Here is a 17,805-nt window from a genome sequence, read left to right as displayed (position 1 = left end):
TCTCTCCAAGATCTTATTTGTATTAGACTAAAAATAAAGTAAAATGTTTGCAGTTCTCTAAATGATTGTTTAATTTCATGCCTGTTAACCAAGGTGTGGCTTGTTTTGTTCATAAACTCAACATGAAGCAGGTCTGTTTACTTTTGAAATGACTGAAAAGATTCATCTTCAACTAATCATTGCCGTTATTTAAGTCTCATTATCGTGGACTCACAGAAGTTTTTCCCCTTACATCATAGAACATTTATCTAAGTCTGTCTCATCAGGAAGTCGTTCCTCTGGAGAAGAGTTTTCCAAGTTGTAAACACTTACTGTCTTGCACAGTAACGTCTGTGTTGCTGCACAGGAAGTGCTGTTTTTTTCAGTGTTTTTCCGATTTAACAGAAGAACTGGGTAGTTTGCCATAATTTAGCAGTAGATAATTAAACCAAAATACCAAATATTATAGAAAGGGGTCACTAAGAAAACTACAGAACTTAATTAAAAGAAAATAAATGAGTTAATCAAGGACATTACTTAAGCGCTGTACTTCTGTACACAATTGAGGTACTTGTACTTTTATTGATGATGTGAATTTTCTGCTACTTTATACTTCCACTTCACTACTTCTCACAGGAGATAACTTCAGTTACTTAGCAGGTTTGGATATATAGTACAAAATATATTCAATAATTAAAAATATGTTAATATAAGGTAAAACTACTTTTGCTACTCTAAATATATTTTGATGTAAATACTTTTGTACTTTTACTCTAATTGTGAATGCAAGAACTTAACTTGTGACAGTTAGAGACATCAGTTTTGGTAAATTTTGCTTTCAATAGCCTGACACTTAATAATCGGTGGTTAACTGGTTAATTTTTAAGAAACTTACACAAAAACGCAAAATGAGGTTAAATACAAGTACAGTTGCAGCAATATACTGATTTTAAGTCATACCAAGTTGATGATTATCATACCATGTGCATTTGCATATCCACGATATTGGGAAAAAAATGCAACTGGACGAAGAAATTCTTCTTTAATTTAGTTAATTTTTAAAGAGGAAACTTTTTACACAAACTTACATTGACAAAATGGTTTCAGGTTTCAATTATAGTAATAAAATGTTTGCTCAACCAAAAATAACCCTTCTGTTTTCATTCCTTTAAGGGTCATTCTGATGGATAATTATTAAAATTCTGTAATTTCGTTATACCGTGAAATTACAATATTTTCTGAGACTGTAACCACCATACCATGAAAATCTCATACCGTTGCAACTCTAAATACAAGAGCCATTTCCTTTCAGTCCGGTGCTCCATTGGCTCAGTGAGCTTTAGCCCTGCATTTCAAAGCACTATCCATTTAGACGTGGTGAAATTTTAATGTTTTGTAAATTGCTTTGCCTTTCATTTCATTATCTGTTGGTGTTGCTGACAGACGGCCGGCTAGCCGCGTGAGCATGTGAACAGTTAGTACCCACTTCCCACCCTCTGGTTTCCACTGGTTAGCTAATTTTAGCCTTGACTGCTCTACACTTAGCACCACCTAGGTCAGGTGGGTGCTAAGTTGGCTTTTGGCGCCACTCATTCTCGATTACAGCTGGTAACACCAGCCCGTTGACAGGAAAGCGTTGCTGCGGAAACATGGTGGCCACCCTATGGTTTCCTCCCACGTTGCCCTGGGGAATAAGTGGCTTTATTTTTAGCCACAAAACCACTTTAGCACTATTAATTATGTTAGCATGCTCCACTAGCTGTGCATACAATGCTAATAGTGTCAACAGAGCTATCAGTGATTACTTAATAACGATGCTAACAGGGGTTTGCGGCTCGAAATTGAGCTGATTAATCACCGGGGCGACCTTGAGGGGTAGACTAGAGGGTACACAGTGTCTCCACAGCAAAGCTGTTAGGTTGGGACGATGTCAAATGAGCGATGCTGCTAGTGGAGATCCAGTGGAGACCAGAGAGTGGGCAGTGGGCATTCTCAGCATATAGCTGACTGTGTGTCTCCCATCAGATCCTGGTGGTGCACAGTGCAGTAAACTAAAGAGTAGAGAAGTTAACCTATACACCAACATTAGTAACTGGTCAAAAATGCTCTCAGCGGTTAACTGGACCCTAAACACAGTACTCCTACACTGATATTTCTACTTTTACATAAGTAAAAGACCTGAGTACCTCTTACACCAGTGTGCAGAGCAGTGTAGAGTTATTGGATATCTGTTACTCGCAAGTTCCCAGACCTGCTTAAAGCTTGAAATCATCTAATCATTTAAATTTCCCCTCAGGTTATACTTATGAAATGCAGAGTAGTCATTTTACAAGTTGTTAATTAAAGAGCGAAAAAGTTACATGACTTTTTACCTTCCACAGTGGGAAATAACCACCAGCCTCCAGGCAGATACTGGAAAATCAAATGCTTCATGCTGGCCTGCTGCAGGAAAGGTTTATCAGTGTTTATAAAAGATTATGTTAGTCAATCTGAAACTGGATGGATGATAAGAACTGTAGTTAGTGACCAAAGTGCACTGACAGGGTAACTGCTGGGCTGCACTTACTGTAAGCAACACTAAATATAGTGCTGGTAATCCTAGTAGTAGGACTAATATTGAGCAGTAAGTGTCGTAACTTTCATTTCGACACCAGATTTGTGTGTCTGGTGTCATTTGTTGTGTAACGGCCTGGTAATCTGTTTTTTTTTTTAAAAGTACTATTCCAGGTAGGATAACAGGTAGGCCCATTGGTTCAGTTTACACACTGTCACCTCTCACAACAGATTAACCTCCAATCCTTTTATCAGTGCTCATACTCACACACCGACTGTGTGTAATCCTGCGTATAGACTGACAGGATGGTGTTGACACGTCGCAACAAGGAGAATCTCTCTCATCAAGGACTGTCCCGTGTCATTTCAGTCACACTGAGCGTGCATATCCAAAATTACCTGACAAAGTGTGAAAGGTAATCCCCTCACAGTGCAGCAATGTTCTTTATTCCTCTTTCACGCAAGAGCAGCAACTCTGGGAAAACCTGTTTGTAGCCACGCTAGCAGTGTAGCTTTAATGGTGTGAGTCAATAAGAGGCTGTCATCCAAAGAATAAATAGCACATAACAAGTCCATAATGAGAACACATTTTAATACGAGACTTAAATAACCAGAGGATCGGATGTCACATATCCAGATCACATTTCACATATTAATAACATGTGTAAACTGGGTCTTTGTCTTGGTGTGAACAAGTTATTACCTGAACCTGCTCTGCAGGTCGATTTTATATGCTTCTGCGCTGGCAGTAGCTGTGGTCAAAGGCATTGTGTTTTCAGGTTGTCTGTTCGTCAGTCCCATTCTTGTGAGTGCAATATCTCAAAAAGACCTTGAGGGAGTTTCCCTTAAATTTGGCACAAACGTCCACTTGGACTCAAGAATTAACTGATTAGAATTTGGTGGTCAAAGGTCACAGTCAGTGTGACCTTACAAAACATTTTTTAGCTATAACTCAAGAATTCAGATGCTAATTATGACACAATTTCACACAAATGTCTTAACAGGATAAAATGATGAAATTATGACACTGTATATCCAAAAGGTCAAAGGTCAACTTCACTGTGACATCATAATATTCTGCAAAAACACATTTCTGGCCATTACTCAAATCATATCTCAGGAACAGAAGGGGAGACATTTGGTCAGATACTGAATTGATGACACTGATCTTGGGTGTGTGCAGATTGTATAGATCTCCTCCGAAGTATACATTAGATGTGGAACAAGTTTCTCTGACTTAAACTTTGTTGTTAGGACATTATTGCAGTGGAAACTACTTTAAGTGCTCAGGGTTACAGTGATCTTATATGGATCAAAAAGCTTGAGACAGAATCTTTCCTTTACAAGTAAAGTAATCAAGTAGTCCACTTACAGTGTCCATTTTGGGTCTTTTCATGCGTGACAACATATGGAAAAACCTTCAAAGCTACAGTAATTCCTTTTCTGTTTTCACTCCCGTGATACTTTGCCTCGCTGTAATCGTCTCCTTCCAGTTGGTGAACTGAGGATAGTGCTGCTTACACACTGGAAAGAAAAAGTAATTTTCTCTTAATGAAAAGTGTATTGTCCTCAAAGGTTATGGCTGCTAGTGATGGAGATGGAAAACAAATGTGCACAGGAAGAGCACCTGTGGCTGAATCATCAGGCAGATTGATAATTCTGGATCCCTTAATACCCCTGTAATGAAAAAGCTGTTGTGTTGTTTTGAAACAGTCAATAAAACTCAGCCAAAAGCGAAGGTGTCGGTTTCATTACAAAGAAATATTTTCTAAATGTGTCAGTGTCAATCAGAAGGTAATCTGCATGAAACAAATAAAAAGAAATAAAATCTGTCATATATATGTGATCAATAGAGTGTGCCAGTAAACCCGGAACTCCGTTAGCGCTTTTAGCACTTCCGATTCTCTCGTCTAAAAGTCAATACGTTTTTTTAAATGGGATTTTGGTAAAATACCTCAAATAAGGTCTGTGGTTAACAAAAGCTTAAGCGGGTTTCAGGTTTTGTTCTACGACATAAAACACGTCAATAAATTCCCTACTTTTGAATTTTGAAGCTTTTACGTGTTGTAAAAAAGGGCTTTTACGTGTTGTAAAAAAGGCAGTTGCTAACAAGTTGCTCAATACGACTACAAACCCTGTCGGTATTTAGCTTAAACAGTCCGATTTCCTCATTATACAATGTTTTTAAAATAAAGCGGCCGAAATCAGTTGAAAGCTTAGTGGCAGTGACGTCAAGAGTGATGCGACCGTGGAGTAGTCATGTAGACCGTTAAAGTCTAGCGTTAGCTTTTTACTTCTGGCGATCGCATTTAAGGCCCATTTATGCTCCCTTTACGTACGAAAATGTATACGTCCGTTTCAAACGATGTTACCGTCACTGCCCACATACTTCCATGTGTCCTTTATGTTGGCATGGATGTTAACCTTTATATCCACCAGGGGGCAGCCCAGAGTCAAAAGTTTATGACAACAACAAACTCAAAAACAAACATGCTGACTGTGGAGGAGATATTGATAATGTACCTCTTGCATGAAAGACATAAACAGAAGGACCCCAGTCGGAGGGCGCGAGGGTTGGCCCTGGGAGCGGGTAGTGACAGCAACACTGCCCCCACGGTTTCCGGTGGTACTTCTCCGTTTGGCCCGTATCCATAAGCTTTATGGAAACATGCAGAAATATGGACGAAATGAACGCGGAGCACGGACAGAAGGCTCCATCCGTATCCATATCCGTATTTAACGTTGTAACCTGTAAGTATCATAAACTTGTGTTAGCCACAGAGCTTATTTTCTGACATAATCCAAAACGCAATGCAAAAATCACATTCACTTTCACTTTTTCTTCCGGGAACCAGCGTAATGCTAAACTTCCGGGTTTTGACGTCAGCCCTGGCACACTCTATATGACCCAGACTGACATGATAATTATAACCAGTTTCTTACTGTGTGTGTTCAGCAGAACTTTTTATAGATAGATAGATAGATAGATAGATAGATAGATAGATAGATAGATACTTTATTACTTTAGTACTGTATTTGCTAAAGTTGAAAGAGAGTTGATTAAAAAAGTATATCCTTACATTTCACCAGTGTAAACAGACACACTCCGGTATTGTAGGCGCAGTACAAGATGGCACAAGATGTTCATAAACGTCACAGTCAGTGAGTGACAGACTTTCACGTTCATAGGGCCGACCCCGACTTTTCTGCGGTCCAGCCAAAAAACAGATGGCTCTTCTCACTTCCTCTTTGGCAGTTTAAGCAGCACCTTTCCTGATGCACTGTGCTGATTACGATGGCACCATTACATCAGTTTAATGCTGCAATTGCATTTACACATCACAGAAATCCACCAAGTGCAATGCTTGTCAGGGTTTTGTTGAGAGTTGGAGGCGGGACGACATTTCACGGAAGCAGCTGCCTTGAACTTCTCTGTGATGGAAATATCCTGAGCAAATATTGCAGTGTCAAGTTTAAAGCTGATGCAGACCTGTCTACATAGATCCAGGGTTGCACATATTTATAGATAATGACATTTTGTCAAGAACAGGTTGTGTTACATTCTATAGGCTCATCCAAGACAGTGCAGCAGCTCCAGCACAGAAACATACCAGCAGAGAAGGCAGGGACAATGACACTGCCTCAGCCTCGACACCATCTGCCCTCACATCACCCCCTCAGGATAAATGGCTGCCCTTGTTGTTTGCGGCTTCTGTTTACAGCCCAGAGAAACGCTCTTTCTCTCTTGACTCCCCGTCTTTGTCATCATCGCTCGCTCCCTTTAGCGACTGACTCATCGCTTCCCTTTCTCCCCAACGTGGTACCGCAAGAGTTGAAAACCCTGCATCCTCTTTTTGTTTATGGGTAACTGGTTCACCAGTGCGCCTTCACAAATATCTTGGACATCTTTCCTGTAAACAAAAACAAACTTCCCTGATTGAACTGTCCCTCTTGTCATTAAGCTGGTTAGGTTTCCTCTGGGTTGAACAGGTCCGTGGTTTTTCCCCTCCCTTTTCCAGTTAGCATGTTGAGGTCATTAGCTGCAGAATTTCCAGGTGTCTGCAAGACAAAGTTAAGGACTTTTCATGACAACTAGAAAAATTATGAAGGGGGAAAATTGTTGCTTTGACAGTCTGAATTTTAAGTTTAACAGCTGTGAAGTTGACATGGGTTTATACTTGACACGATGGATTTACATACTGTAAATACCTGCAGGGTTTTTCTTATAGTTCAGTGTTAGACATGTTGCATTTTTATCACCAATGCATCACCAGACTGATATCTTACATTATCAGGCTGTGTTGTGCTTTAAAGGTAGGATCTGGAGGATTTTCAAACAAAACAAAATATAGACATATACAAATGAAATCCTGCTTAATCATCACCTATGGGCTTCTACTCATGTGTGGTGGTGACTCTGTTTGCAGAGCTCCTGCCCTTTTAACTGTATTTTAATGTTTTTGTGAGCTCGGACTGCTTCTGGGCGGAGATTTCCCCAGCCAATGAGAGAGCGCAGGTGCCGTGCCCGAGCGTGTCCGAGCGTGCACCAGTGCGAGCCTTGCCTGAACCTCTTCTGTGAAGCCTTCTTCCGTACCTCCGGGCTCCGTACACCCGGGAGAGTTGAGCCTGATAGGAGGGGCTGAATTTGAATGTGTGTTTACAAATAGCAACTGGAAAATCCTCCAGACCCTACCTTTAATTATATTTGCCACAAAAACTTTATTGATATTCTTTCATTGACTTTGTCACATAAAAGGATGATGGGCTACATGCGTACACCTGGAGTCACATTTAGGTACCATTTATTTCTCCTAGCCTTATTACTCTAAAGAGACTACAGCCATGTGGTAGGGGTGTAAACTAGGGCTGTCCCGGATCTTTGCTCTCAAACCACAAAAAAATGTGATGGCACAACAGTCTCCTTCAGTACATTATTCTATGCTTTCTTTTGATTTTCACATTGGCTAGTCATCCTGTTTAATTTGTCTTCTGATTAAATCGGAACCGTTGAAACAAGTTGTAGGAAGCCTCTGCAAGTAATTGGTTGCTGGCAGACACTCTGTGCTGCAATAAAATGGTTAATCAGCAGTGCCGTGCACTGTAGAGCCGATGCGCTGCTGGTTCTGCCGGCCTGAATAGAATATAATGTCTATAGCCTTACTGTTGTGTACAGCCTTATAGACTGAGCTGAGTAGTGATGCGCGGGTTGACCCGTAACCTGCGGGACCCGCAAATGGACCTGCTCCGTTGGTAGGATACTGATAACCTACATTTACCGACAACAACAAGACTACATTTAGCACCAAAAAAATATGTTAAAAAGAAAAAAAAATTGTCAAAGAAAAAAAAAAGTAATAAAAAAAAAACGAATATCGAATACCGGGCGGCACGGTGGTATGGTGGTTAGCACTCTCGCCTCACAGCAAAAGGGTTGCCGGTTCGATCCCGGGCGTGGGAGCCCTACTGTGCGGAGTTTGCATGTTCTCCCTGTGTCAGCGTGGGTTCTGTCCAGGCACTCCGGCTTCCTCCCACAGTCCAAAGACATGCAGGTTAACTGATAACTCTAAATTGTCCGTAGGTGTGAATGTGAGCGTGAATGGTTGTTTGTCTCTATGTGTCAGCCCTGTGATAGTCTCCTCTTGCCCGATGTCAGCTGGGATAGGCTCCAGCCCCCCCCGCGACCCTCAAGAGGATGAAGCGGTTAGAAGATGAATGAATGAATGAATGAATGAATGAATGAATATCGAATACCAAATTTTCATAACGAATACCTACCCATAGAAACGAATATTCGAATATCCGAATATTTGGGTACAGCCCTAGTGTAAACCACCAGTTTCATCACAATATGATATTTGCTGATATTACAAAGTCTGCCACAATATGATATGACTTTGCTTTGATGTGATTTAGGGGCCTGTGATCGATATGAGATGATATTATCTGCCCATTTAACACAGTCTGTTACAGAAGAAGCTGCCACATCTTTCTTTTTTGCTTTTAGCCATAGAAGATAAAAACAATACATGAATAATGTAAGTAATAGTAACTGCTTAAGGGCAGTAAAGTTTACTTTATACTGACTCCACTCGCAGACCTATAACAGCACGTGGGACACCTTCAGGGCTTTCAGTCAGAGGAAACTTTCTGCAAGAAATCTTTTCATTTTAACTCAACACATGATCTGCTTCCTAAAACTTTAGGAATATCTGGCTTAAAGCCTTGAAGACAAACTTCTCCCAACAGCCACAAAACATGGACTAACACCAACATTGTTGAACAAAAGTATCAAATTCAGCTCAGTAATAAAAAAAAAAGTTTTTTGCTAGTCACCTTTATTAGTTAAAGCATGTTGACGCTGCATAAATTAGCCTAGTGGCTAGCAGACTCTAATACCGTTATTATTTTTTTAACTCACCATAGGTTTATGTCACTGATTCTCCTGACAGAACAGCTCGGTTGAATTTCAGCCTGCGTGCACGTTTCCTCAGCCTGACATTGTTGAAACAGAGCAGCTAATGTTGCTGTAGTGAGAAGTTAGCGTAGCAAGGTGCTGGCCATGCAGGTAGCGTTAAGTCAAGTTTTATCTTGTAACGGCATTGTTTCCCTACGGCACATGCTCTGTCAGTTGACTCATATTTTCTCAGAAATCCAAAATATTTCCACTCTGCTGATTTAATCCCGAGTATATAACGTTATCCTCATCGTCTTTCTCTTGACTGCTTGCCATCTGCCTGCTGCTGTTTGACAGTGATGCAGACTTTCAAAATAAAGGCATATCCTAAAGATGACGATATGGATTGATGTTTTCACTTTGCATCGATGACATTGGATCACTGATCATTTAGGTGATACATCGATCCAGAGTTTTTGCGTTGTTTCATTCACACTTATAGAGAGTGGTAATTCTTATAATCAGAGGGTTTGCAGTGGAAATGTTATTAGATGTTGCTAACCAGGAGTTGTTTTAAATCTGAAGACGTGCAGACCTGCAGATACCTTGGATCTGTTGGGATGACAATTTGACAGATCATCTTTGTCCCTAGATGCTTTTGAGACATTGAATAACTTTAACAAAAACTTGCACTTGAAGGAATAGAGTCACAAAGTTTGTGTATTTTTATTGAGTCATGTTAATGATGTCCGTCCCTTCCTCTCAAGGACAATGGCTGTGGCCAACAAAAACTCACTTGTGCCCTGCTCCACCTGTTGTTGTGTGAAATCTTTGTCCCACCTGTTACAGAGAACAAAGTGCCGTATTTCCTTTTGTTTCTTTATTTAATCAGATTCCGTCCCGGCAGTAAGTGAGTGGACCTTGTAAGCTGAGAGAGCGGACAGCACTCCTTATGAATTAATCATTGGGCTCATCTAAAGCCACTGCTGTCCCTGTAACCCAAGGTAGCAGAGCTGGTCGCCTCAACGTCATTGGCATTCAGGACCACAAACTCTAGCTGAGCATTACCAAAAGTACCCAAGCTGTTCTCTGTCTGACTTTCTCTCTTATTTCCGCGCAGCACTTTCTTATCATTAGTACATAATGGAGTCAGGGTAGTTGTTTGTGGCAATGGATTCAAGCGGTTCAGTGCCTGCAGTATAAAAGACTAATGGATGAGAGTTGGCTGTGTTTGAGCTTTTAAATCGATGTGCATGCTGGGAGCAGATTATTTCAGCCTGATGTTACCTATACTTGACCTTTCACAACTGATAAGTCATTTGGGTCCTTTATCAAGAAAAAATGCTGAATATTCTTTGATTCCAGCCTTTTCTGTCTATTTTACATCTTTGTAAAATTAATATTTTTGAGTTTTGGATCATCAGTCAGACAAAACAGGACATTTGAAATGTCACCTTAATCTCTTGGTGATTGTTGGAGGCATTTTTCTGTCTTTGACATTATATTGACTGAAGAAAGTCATAGTTGGATTAAAGCCTCAATTTACAGGTGCTGCTGTTCCTTATAATTATTTGTGAAGTTTCCTGCAGTGTAGAAATGTGCAATGTGTTTACAAGCAAACATACAATTCACCATGGAAAAACAAATACTTGATTTGTTTTAAATAAGTTGTATAAAAATCAGTAGCTGCTTTTAAATACAGCCCAACTAATTTAACTAGAATTACAGCCTCAAAACGTTTCTCTGTTTCTGCTTTAATTAATACTGATTTAGATTATTATGAAATAACAGATGTGTAAATGTCTGTTTGTTAGTTGCACTGCTGCAGTTGACACTTCAGACTCTGAACCCTGGACACATCTGCAACTCCTCCAGGACTAATTTGGTGATCATGTGTGTGACACATGAAATTTTTGGCTCTGACCTGGCTCAGTTTCGTCTACATCTGTCCGTCTGGATGATTGAGTGCTTTTTCAGATGATACAGCAGCTGGTAGAGGTTAGCTCCACAGAGGGTGGAGCATCACTCTCCAGCTGGCTGACAAACCCAACCTGTCCCAAAGGCAGGAAACTGACACCAACTGACAACCTAATACTAATAAATAATTGCCTCTGACCATTCACATTTGAACGAATATCAATTAAGGTACCTCGAATTTTGTACCACTACCCAAGGAACCTTTTTTTGGTATTTCACTGTCTGTAGGCTGATAATTTAAATGAAATTTTTGAACAAGCTGCAGCCAACAAGGGATTCTTCTCTTTCTAATCACATATAGAGCTAAGTCTGTCTGTCTGTCTGTCTGCTTCCTTATATGTGGAAACAGTTTGTAATTTAAAAGAACAGTCACAAACAGCAGTGATACCTGACTATTTCTAAAATAAAAAAAGAAAAGAAAACAGACCAGATAGACTGAAAATATCTGTGCTGCAGTAATTGTTTCAGCTCCCTTGGTCAGCGGAGCTGCATAGCCGGCTTCCTAGGTTCGGGGCACTTTGGTGCTTTCTTTCTCTGCAGAGCTCCGTTGTCTCTGCCACAGAGTGCCCCAAAGCCAAAGTACCGGCTATGGAGTTCTGCTGGTGGCTTCCCAGATTTACGGCGCTTCACATTGCTCCTGCCTCATGCCTGAACCCAACGTTCTCACCCAGGTGCACTCTAAAGCCTCTTACAGACTGTGAGATATTTTAGCAATCTTATAAGTTAAATTTAAGCTACACTGTGCGATGTGGATCTAATAAACTTGGGTACGACATCAGGTTTGATGTATGCAGACTGTACGATGACAGCGCCTACTGAATCGCAAGCTACGACATACAATCCGATAGCTTCCCATACTGAGTGTGCACGGATACTGCACGGTTTATTGCTTCTCCAACTGTGAAGCTCAACGTAGAGGGTCACATTAATAACCAATAACCTTAAATTTTGTGGGCATTATATACTGCGGTGTGTGTTCGCTGCTATTTCCTTCAACGCTTCGTCCTTCTTTACGCAATCACACATTTCTTTTAGCGTGTTTTGCCTCCATGGTGGGCTGCTGTCCGTCTGTCTGTTTGGGTTTAGTGCTGATCAGTGCATCATTTCATGCTGCATTTCTATTGGTTGGTTTGTCGGCAAAGCTGATAACAGCAGTCACACAGTGAGATGGTCATCCCAAATTTCTGACACTGGCAGAATTTTATCCCAGGCTGTCTTTGATCACAGACGGTGACAACGGCCTCTCTTGAACCTCTCTCACTGTGCGACGTAGGACCACTGGTTTCTTTGACGTTGGTCATCTTTTATCAGGGACAGCCCAAAATCGCACAGTGTATACGGGGCCTTGGGAACCAAAATTTGGCACAGATTCATTTAACGCGAATTTTGCGCGGTAGTACAGATGGAATTCAGCTAGTACCCTTATAAGTACAAAGTTTGGTGCCCAACCCTGTTACTGTGGACATTTACCTGGATGCTAATCATTAGATTGTCGGATGATCAAAGCTATAACCCACTTACAGATTTTAGCTTTAGATATTATACCTGATTACCTCATTCGGACTAAGTAGAACCCATTTAATACAGTCTGTCTACAAATCTGAAATCTGCGGCCCCCCTCAGCTTTACATTGTTTATCTGTCTGGCCACAACTTGACAGTTTTCTGTTCACTGCACTCTAATGGCGTCATTTTCAGAGAAAAAATATAAAAAAGACACCACGCTCTACCTGCTGAGCAGCAGACAGACATAATTAATGACTAGCTGGTGAACACAGTGGAACATTTAACAACTAAAGAGACAGATGTCGCCCTATAGAACAGCGCACTATTGAAGCAGAAAGTCATATTGTCCTGCATTTTAAATCCCACAGATACCGACGTAATCGTCTTCCCATCTTGAGATAATGGCTCCATTTCCCAAAGCTGTTATCTCAAGAACTCAGAGGATCGGCAGGGAAATTACATGAATACTTGGCATTTATATGCCATCATGTATTCATGATTTGACATACGCATTTGATAATTAAAGATGATTGAGGGGTGAACACACTTGAAGCTGTTGCTGCTGTCAGCGGAAAACAGAATTACATTTTTCTCATTAAATAGTCTGCATTCAGAGATATTAGAGAGTTACTTTAATTAATGTTAATGTAATTGGAATAATGATTAGGATGGTGATGTGTGTGCATGTGCAAACATAGTGTCAGTATGCTTTTTGTTATATACTGATCAATATGGATGATGTGGCTTTAAAACTCTTCGTTCACTGACACCTTTGGACAGAGAGTTTCTTCTTATTAAAAAAAAATGCAGTTATAGAAATACAGTGTTCTACTGACTCATCAGGAGTATTGTAGAAAAAGTCTAAGCTGTCACAGCAGCTCCAGAAGGGAAGTAATACTGGAGAACTAGGAGAACATCCTGATCTCTGGACACCAGCAGCCTTAAGCAAACTGTGTCAAACACACAGGAATTAAATACACTGCAGCAAACCACAGTCAAACTCTGCAGACCTCTGCTGCACGATCGTCCTGTGAAGTCTTTTAAGCATCAAATAGTTCATAGTGTTTCTTTATGAACCTCTGAATATTCAGTATACAGCTGCAGTGAGCAGTCGATTTTAAAATTCATCTGCAACAATTTTGATCATTTATTTTTTTAAGTACATTTTTAAAGCAGAATAAGCCAAAATTCACTGGTTCCAGCTTCTCAAATGTAAATATTTGCAAGATTTTTAACTCTTTTATGATAATAGACCGAATCTTTGTTGGTCAGAGAAAACAACATTTGAAAATGTCACAATGGACTCTGAGAACTGCTTTTACACCTGTCCTGTTTCCTGTCAATTTTGTTTGCCCCCTCAATGCGGGTTGTTTGGGCAGGTGTGAACACAGCAATTGCAACCGGACCGAGACCTTCTTGAAGAGGTGGTCTCGGTCCGGTTACAAACGAACTCTGTTGCGGTTGGTTTGTGGTGAGAAGGTGTTCCGACCTGGATGTGAAGCAACTGCAGTCACATGACACATTGTTTGGGTTAAACATGAGCATGTTACAGTCCTGGAGGATTATTAATGTGCACCTCCTCCTGTACTGCCTTAATATGCACATTCAGCACATCCAATGCATCAAAACATTGTTTTCTAGTTGGAGCCGCGCCTCGTTTTCAAACTGTATGGTTTGACTAAAATGTCAACGTTTGCTTTACTTCCTGGATTTTTCCCACATGGAAATTCTGACCAATCAAGAGCAGCTTTCTCACACAAGGCATTTGATCTGGTCCGCTTGTAAATGCTGCCGTGAGAACACAAACCAACTCTAGGGCTGAAAGCACCCTGAGAGACCAAACAGTCAATGAATTTTGAGAAATGAAATCTTTATTTAGAATGTTATTCAAGGTGTCAATTTAAAAGTAATCTCACAGAATAAGGGCACGGCTATATTTACAGAGCCTTCACTCTCCGCTAAAGAGCCTTGTCCTGCAGTATAAAGGTACACGGTTAAAACAACCAAACAGCCAATAGAACAATGGCCAAACATCAGTAAGAAGAAAACATTGTATTTGTCAAAAAAGAAAAGGCCTTGTAAGTATTGTTAGTAGTAGCTAGTTCTGAATATAAAAAAGTTCTTGCAGAAACAGTCTCTGTCTTTTAAAGACAAATACTGGTTTTGATAGAACATTAAATTATTTCTTAGGATTATTTCTTTGTTAATGTAGAATTCTTGTTCTGTTAAATACATTTATAGCCTGTAATTTATTACAATTTCTAAAAAAAAAAAAACTAGAAGGCCAAACTCGGCGATAATCCATATTGAAAATCCCATCGTGTCTCTCCTCAGTAACAAGATGCATCATTTGCTGTTAAGCTAATTTAGTAGTCGTAGACTGGAACCATGGAACCAGCATGTATAACTACAAATCTGACATCAGCGCTGTATCCAGACTCTTGATTTCATCCCTGCAGATGCTGTCAGGTTTTCGTGGGCCTTTTTAATTGGTCTTCTCACACGGCTTCATGTCAGCAGACTCCCCACCTTCGTCCCTCTGGAATTACTTCCTGTCTTTTGTTTCAGTAAAGCGTGACGTGCTGCAGAAAAAGAAAACGATTATGTACCACTTAAAATACTTCCTCACAGTCCACACGCACTCAAGAAGACGACCACAAACCAGAGTGAGTTACAGTGATAATAAGGTAGCTCCTTCATTCATCCCAGTTGAATTCATTATGACAGAATGCAGCTTATATTTTTAATCTAAGTTACAAGCTAAGAAAATCCACTATATCATTTCATTGGCACGTTGTATATAGTGCTGATATAATTCGTTTAATAACCAGTTAGTTAGTTGTCAAAAAATTAACAACAGTTTTGATATAGCTTGATGTTTAGAGTCATTTTTCAAGCTGCTTTTCTTTTTTAAAGTTATTTTTAATCAAAATATTTGGGTTTAGGGCTGTTGGTTGGAAAATACAAGCATTTTATAGACCAGATAACTCAGTAACTGAAGTAATAATTAGCCAATTGATTGGTAATAAAAAATAATTGTGAGTTGCATCACACATTTTGATCTGCGACTTATAGCATTTATCTCCAGGTGTCAGTCATTGTCTCATTTCAAGGTGATTAAGGTGTCTCTTAAGAAGGTAAAATGATACATTTTTTGAAAATCATTTGTTTCTTATTAATTAAATCTTTTTATTATTGGCCTAATCAACAAACTATGAGTGTTTTTTCCTGCTGTCTTCGCTGACACATTTGTCACAGCAGAGCAAAGAAAGCTCATCTTTCTTTGTGTTGTGTTTTCTCTGCATTTTCAGTGTGTTTGATCCCACTCAGTCTCGCTATGATCACTGGGTTCGCAGCCTCCAGCCTGTATTTATGATGCTCTCTCTGCAGAGCCTTTGCTCTCCGTGCCCTCATCTGTCTTCTGATGGGAGCTGGTTGGCCGGTTGCCTCGGCGGTGGGCAGCGAGCCCTCGCTAACAGGGCTGACATGTCAGCAGCCTCTCTGTGCTCTCGGGGGCTTTGAGCAGCAGCAGCTCGCTCCCTGGGTTATTAGTGTGCAGATCACTGGGGAGTCCGGCCCAGGCTGCACTGGCATCTGCCGGCTAATTAGCATTGTTTCTAACTCTGTGGTTTATTTTGAAAAGGGCGAAAACAAGAAATGAGTGTCCAAACACACCTACACTTTGTTTACTATGTGTTGCAGTTACAGTAGTTTGGTTCTGTGTATGTTCAAGTGCAGTGCGCCCACTTACAAACAAACAAGTGCTTGTAAACAGAGGTTACATCATGGACTCAGTAGCTTGTTTATTGGATAGACTTTTGGTAAAGTTCATGTTTAGAAGTTACCGCAAATCAGAGTCTAAACTCTGCCTTGGCTTAGAGGACTTTGATTGTGTCAGTGAAATTATTAGTAACCAGCTAATTGACTTTTCAAGCAAAAATGCCAAATATTCTCTGGTTCTTTCCAAACTTGAGGCTTTACTTTGTTTTATGTCAAAGTAAACTGAGTATCTTCAGGCAAATCAAGCAACCTGAATACATATATTTATGCTCTAAGTAATTTTAATGATTTTTAGAATATATTTATTTATTGTTTTTACTGTTTTCTTACATTTAATAAAACAAATGACTCATTGATTATTTGCGAAACAAGACTAAGAGCCTACAGCCATCTTGTTAGTCATCTAGTTAGTCAGTCTATAAAGCACTTTGGGCATGAAATGTGCCATGCCTTGCCTACTGTCCCAACAATCACTTATTCCTTCGTCAAAACAAAAGCACCAAGTTAGATGTTTTTCCCTGTGGTCTCTCTGCAGCTGCTGGCTGGCTGTTTACAGTCCTGTAACGTTATCCCCACCACTCACTGATGCCATGTTTAATAGCTCAACTGCCCGTTCCACCAACACAGACTGACCTCTGATGGTGCGTGATGAGCACAATGCACAATATATCCTCATTGCAGCTTCTCTGAATAGGTTTAAACGGAAGAGGAGCGTCTGTATTTTTGATAATATTGAAAATCATACTGTGGGATTTCTAAATAACATGGTGTACCATAATACCGTGAAACAGGCCAAGCCTAACGCTCATTATGGCAATGCTACATGCTGGCGTTTAGCAGGTATAATATTTACCAAAGCACAGCTGAGGCAGTATTTGGTCACAAAACAAATCTCGGAATATCAGCTTTCGGTCTGTCGACACTTTAGCCTCTGGGTGTAACAGCCAGTATTTCATGGGTTCTGATGTAGCCAGTGGTTATCTGGACCAAGACTTCATCGTTAGTGCACTGGTCACCACATTTTAATGCCAATCCATCCAATAACCAATAGATATTTCAGTCTGTACCAAAGTGGTGGACTGACTGCACAGTGATCAGTGAACAATGAAAATAATTGTTAGTTGCAGTGTTGATTTATTTTTTCTTCATATTAAAATATAACAGCCACTACTGTTTTCATTAGTTCATTTCGTCATGCTCAACTTTGCAAGTGTGAAAACTCCTTCAAACGAACCACCATCCAGTTGAGCGGTCCTGTGATAAACGTCACCATTAGGAAGCTGAAAATGTTCAGCTGTTGTCGTCAGTCGAGCTGATTTGACTCTGGTAATATTTGAGGCTCTTGTTTGTGGAGGCGGTGTATCAGAGTGTGTTATTAGGAAATATTTTTCCCTCTATTTATGTTAAACATGGTGGATCAGTGGTAACCATGGCGTCTCACAGCAACGAGGTTCATTAGGGCCGACTGGAGGGAACCAGATAAAGTGCTGTGAACTATAATTCAGAGCAGTGGGAAGGAAAAATAGCAGAGTACACAAGTCAGAGTGGATCTGAAAAGGGTTAGAGCTCCACCTCCATAAATACAAGTTTTAAAAGAGCAAACTTCACTTGTAGGGT

At 40.2% G+C, this 17,805-nt stretch overlaps 1 protein-coding gene and 2 long non-coding RNA genes across 3 annotated transcripts in view; 2 read left to right on the top strand and 1 right to left on the bottom strand.

The window, feature by feature from the left end:
• The window catches only part of LOC126391540 (uncharacterized), a 253,793-nt gene that overhangs the window by 155,610 nt on the left and 80,378 nt on the right, over positions 1 to 17,805 (top strand). The window lies entirely within an intron of this gene.
• The window catches only part of plekhf2 (pleckstrin homology domain containing, family F (with FYVE domain) member 2), a 47,020-nt gene that overhangs the window by 17,122 nt on the left and 12,093 nt on the right, over positions 1 to 17,805 (top strand). The window lies entirely within an intron of this gene.
• LOC126391541 (uncharacterized) lies at positions 3,809 to 5,795 on the bottom strand. Its single transcript, XR_007570093.1, has 3 exons — positions 5,613 to 5,795; positions 5,056 to 5,281; positions 3,809 to 4,056 (listed from the first exon to the last, which is right to left on the bottom strand). It is a non-coding gene; the product is annotated as an uncharacterized LOC126391541 (long non-coding RNA).

This window comes from Epinephelus moara, chromosome 6, assembly GCF_006386435.1.
Source record: "Epinephelus moara isolate mb chromosome 6, YSFRI_EMoa_1.0, whole genome shotgun sequence".
NCBI lineage: Eukaryota > Metazoa > Chordata > Actinopteri > Perciformes > Serranidae > Epinephelus > Epinephelus moara.
This window is presented reverse-complemented; position numbering and strand designations above follow the sequence as displayed.